The following is a 5,080-nucleotide window of genomic DNA, read 5'->3' on the forward strand; positions in this document are numbered from 1 at the left end:
CAACAACGCAGAAGTATAAATTAAAACCAACACGTTGCCTACGGCGTATAGGCTCCGGCGTAGGTCCGACGCAGAAGTATAATGAGGCCTTAAATCAAGTCAAGTCAAGTCATCTTCATTTATATAGCGCTTTTAACAATGTAGATTGTTTCAAAGCAGCTTTACAGAGATAAACGTATAATTTAAGGTAACAGAGATTGTTTTGGCTTTATAGCGGTTCTTTAATAAAGTTATTTTCCAGCTAAAGTTAGTTTTGATTGATTCGCTTCCGTCGCAACGATCATTTGTTATTAAATTAGGGGCCGCTAAAGCCCAATTTATACTTCTGCGTCAAACATACCTGCAAACTTGTCGCTTTTCGGCGACAATCGCCGTTTTCTTGGTCAATTGGGTCATTTACGTGAATCGCATAGAACCGGAGAGTTTTTTTGGGGGGGGGGGGGGGGGGTATTGTTTCTCACAGTAAACTGCCATGCAGGCTAGAATTGCGAAACATTATTGGATAATTCTTATAATTTACATTTCTCTGGGCCAATCGGAATCTTAGCACTTTTTCTCTTGGCCAATCGGAATCTTAGCACTTGAGTCATAGTCTTGAAGCACACACACCATGACACACACAGCGTCAACAACAGCTGAGCTCGCCATTTGCCTGGCTACCGTGCGAGTCTAATGGAAACTCACGCATGAATTTTCCTGCATTGAACTTGTTTTAGCGCCCGCCAAAGTGAATTTTTGTCCCGCCAAAGTCTTATTTGATCGGTGAGTAATATAGATGAACGGCTGTGTTTGTGACAGGGCGCATGTTTTAACTAAAAGAACGACCAGAGAGAGAGAGAGAGCCGGTCGCGCGCGCGCACTCTCTGTGTAAACGACTTCACCGTCTCCAAACTAAGCGCTGTCCTGCTCTCTCTCCCTCGCACATATTAATCTAAATAAATCGACACGGTGATAAAAGGTCGGAAGACCAAAGTTTCGTGTGGAGCATTCGGAGATTTTTTTTCCCTGAATTATACTGCTGGGTGTGAATTGTGCTAAATAAGTTTCCTTATCTTCTCTGAAAAGCGTTCCGGACATTCAGCTGACATAAAACAACACTTTAATTAAACGAAATAAAACTATACAGTGATGAAATGTTTTCTATGTTGACAACTTGACACAAATCTTGGATGTCCATGTCCTAACTGCTGGGATAATCACACAACGCGCACGACACGTCCAATTCGCGAACTAATAATGACTCCTTTGAACCGATTCATTTAAATGAATCGTTAAAACAACTGATCTTTCCAACAGTGAACTCAGGAGACGTCTGAATCGGTGGATAACTAATCAGTAACACTTTACAATAAGGTTCTATTTATTACATACATTATATAAAAAGTACAGTTTGCTAACTCAAGCTTAAACTTTAAAATAAATAAAACCACTTTTTTTAAAAGCATTTTAAACATTTTTCCACACAGTGCTATCAAGAATCGATAAGAGAATCGTTAAAGAATTGGATCGATAATCAGAATCGTCAGTGGCATAATTATTGATAAAATCTTATCAAATCCCATCCCTATGTGAAGACAGTAAAATTATAATCAAACATTAAAGAACACACATGTTTTTTAATATTTTTTTTTAAGAGTAAAAAGATGCTAACATGAGGTCTTATTGTGTCACTGTCAGTCTTGTTACATCAGTGCAAAACTAGGGTATGCAGATTAATTATTATTATTATACATCATTCATCAGCATGCATTGATTAATCCCATGGCATGTATTAAAAAAAAACAGTTAGTCTGCACCGGATATACTAACTTTTCATTATGTTTTGTTGTCTTGAGTGAAGCGGCTTGTGAGAACAATGCTGGACCTCTAGGATTGTTATGGCCATCACCAGTCCTGTCTGTTTCATGGATCACCTGCCCCTGGTTTTTGTTTTTCTTGTTCACACACACTCACACAAGCACACATTTTTGTTGTCTGTCATTGTTTAATAAAAAATATTTTATTTGAAAAACTTCATTTGTATCAGCCATGCTTAATTGATGTCTCAATAGCTGTAACAGAAGTTACAAGTGTTCTGTTAGTTAATTGCTTAAGTTACTTGGATTGAGTTACAGCGAAAAATCTTCACTCTGCACTTATATACCCAAACATAAAAGCGTAAATTCGTTTTTAATCTGTTATAGTTTTGATAATGTGTATGGCTTAATCTTAAAATAATATTCTTAGTCTTAACATGATCATGTTTCACGTTGTGGTCCTGGGGGTGGCCACTTTCATCAGAAGAAGTGAGCTAGCTTCTAAGCGAATTCTGAACGGACCGCCACGGCAGACCTCTTTGCGTGATCACGAAGGTAGGCTAATGGCTGAATCGGAATTTATAAGCAAAATAACGGGAATCAATAGCCTAATACAGCCCAGTTGTGCTAAAATAAATATCATGAGACGTCCATCATCAGATGAATGATATGGAAAAGTTAAGTTAGAGCCGCTAAAGCCAGTGCTACTACCCATGCGAACATGAACACTAAGCTTTTCCTTCCAAAAATATAGCTTAAAACTTATCTCCAAATGCAAAACTGACATTAACATAATGCAATAATGCAATAACAGCTGAAAAAGTACTTGGGTGTGTGTTTTATTTTATATCTACCGACCGTTCAATAATGCAATCGCTGCTGTCTGTCCCATAGAAGAACATGACAGCCAGCGTATGTTTTGGAACTATTGGGGCTTACATGAACCACGTGACAGCCATAGCGGCGACATCAAAGAGTGTCGCAACTCTTTCTCTCCATGGCTCTGGTTGTGTGTTGCGCGCGTACCCTTCGGCGTACCCTGACGTGCACCTCTCCAAAAATGTAACAACGCGTCAACTCTATGCGGACCCAAGCGCTGTGATTGGTCTGCTAGGACCGCTCCCTCGGGTTTCACATGCTCCCTCTGCATGAGTAATTGCGCGTCAACGCGGACAACGACGCAGAAGTATAAATGAAAACCAACGCGTTGCCTACAGCGTAGAGGCTCCGGCGTAGGTCCGACGCAGAAGTATAAATCAGCCTTAAACGACACCATTCTCTCTACACAGACTTTAAACGCGAACCTGTGAGAAACGCTGATGGTGTTCACATGCGCATTAAGAATTGGTTCTATAGTTATGTGCGTTTGAATATATGTGCGCAGGTTTGGAATTCCCTACAGACCAAGCCTAATCAAAGTACTGGTGTTTCCTTATAATTTTTGATACAGAATTTTATTTTATTTGATCAATTCGGGGTAGATACGCGAATTGAGTTTCCCGACGACGCTTTATCTGTAGAGTGGTAAAATAATGCGTAAGTAATATCCTTATATTATCCCCTACTAAGTGACACAAATTGTAATTGACTTAAGCTAACTAGCTAGCGCTAGCTCGCAAGCCAGAGATAATCATACAAGTTTGCAAAAATAACAGCAGCAGCCCAACTCAACTCACTCTGCCACCCTTGTGACTAGGGGTGTAACGGTTCGGTTCGATACGTACGTTATACTGCCCTGCAATATGTGCAATGCCAGTCACAAAAAGTTACATTTTGACTGAATACTGCAGATGTTCATTCACTTTTTTTGTATAAGCTGTTTTTGATTGTGGTATACAGCAAACATTTCAAGTTATAACTCTTTATTATTTAGTTGTGTATAAGAGTGGCTTTGTATGTTACTAATTATTCAGAATATGCGTAAGTCCACAAGCATTATGTTTGTATGAGAGCTGCTGGTACATAATTCTATATTTTTGAATGAAAACTGTTTGTGTTTTTTTTTGTATCTGAAGGATTATATTGCTCATTGGAAATAACAAGAGGATGTTGGTTAGAAGTCTATTATTAAATGCTAGAAATTCAGAATATGCTGAAGTTTGTATTAATTTACTACAAGTACGCTGCTAGTACAGGCACACATTTATTTTCCTGTTGGTTCTTTGCAATGTTGGGACAAATGCTGGCAAACCTTACAGTTGACTTGCCAAATCACTTCCATTTGTTTTATTAATAAAATTAATATAGGAAGTATTGGAAGTAAGTTTGTTATGGGTCATCATAAATACTTTGCTTTAAAAGTACCAAGTAGTAAAAAAAAAAAAAAAAATCGTTAATAATCGATAATCGTTACCCTCTGAATCGTAATCGAATCGAATCGTGAGGTGCCTAGAGATTCTCACCCATCAATCGTCGACGAGAAGAGCAACCGGAGAATTCTTCACAACGATCACAGATGCAATTCCACCCCCAAACAATTAACAATAATTTACTGTTTATAAGCGACGACATGATTATGAAACTTAAAAGGTAGAATTCAGAAAGACGTGCATTGTGTCCTTTATGCACAGTATAAATAAGTAAAAAAATCATTAAGAACTTTACTGGCTCATAATTTTTTATTAGAGCGTTTGAAAAAGGAATGACTGCCGAAATGTATTTGCACCGTACTGAATAAATTATTTTGTGTGCTTGAATGTACCCTGTATTTGGCCCCTGAATGTAACATGTGGCCCCTTAATGGCCCCTGTTACAGAAAAATCCCAGAACCGCCACTGCCCATCATGCACTGCAACATGAAGCATTTGTTTGATTGTCACCATTGTTGAGATTCATATGTAGATTCTTGATGTCTGTGTGTGATTTTAAAACTTTCAGATTATTAAAGTATTGATGAAATGAACTACTGTAGTGAAAAATTAATAAAGCATTTGTATAATTAGTTTGTAATGCTGGGTGAGATCAGTGAATCAGGTCACTAGTAAGTTCATCATCGAAACATAACCAGGGCTGCATTTCCCAAAAGGATCTTAAGCCTAACTTGATTGTAGATCAATTGCAACAAATGGTCTGTACGATCAAATAAGGCTTATGATGCTTTCAGGAAACACAGCCCAGATCATAGTTTCTCTTACCACAACAAATGTGCTTTATAAACACAGAGTTGAAGCAGACAGAGAAAAACTAATGTTAAAAAGGAGCCCAACTAAAGTAAACACTGATCACCATAATGGTGACATGAAACAAAACACTCCATAAAACATTACCATCTAAACTTCTGTTAA

The 5,080-nt window shown here is 38.1% G+C and overlaps 1 long non-coding RNA gene across 1 annotated transcript; it reads right to left on the reverse strand.

Annotated features, from left to right (window-relative positions):
* Window positions 1–448: 448 nt before the first annotated feature.
* LOC309493995 lies at window positions 449–2,238 on the reverse strand. The gene is made up of 2 exons (XR_014204173.1): window positions 2,150–2,238; window positions 449–2,031 (listed from the first exon to the last, which is right to left on the reverse strand). It is a non-coding gene; the product is annotated as an uncharacterized lncRNA (long non-coding RNA).
* Window positions 2,239–5,080: the final 2,842 nt, after the last annotated feature.

The sequence above is a fragment of the Leuciscus leuciscus genome, assembly GCF_965113295.1.
Source record: "Leuciscus leuciscus genome assembly, chromosome: 3".
NCBI classification, from domain to species: Eukaryota; Metazoa; Chordata; class Actinopteri; order Cypriniformes; family Leuciscidae; genus Leuciscus; species Leuciscus leuciscus.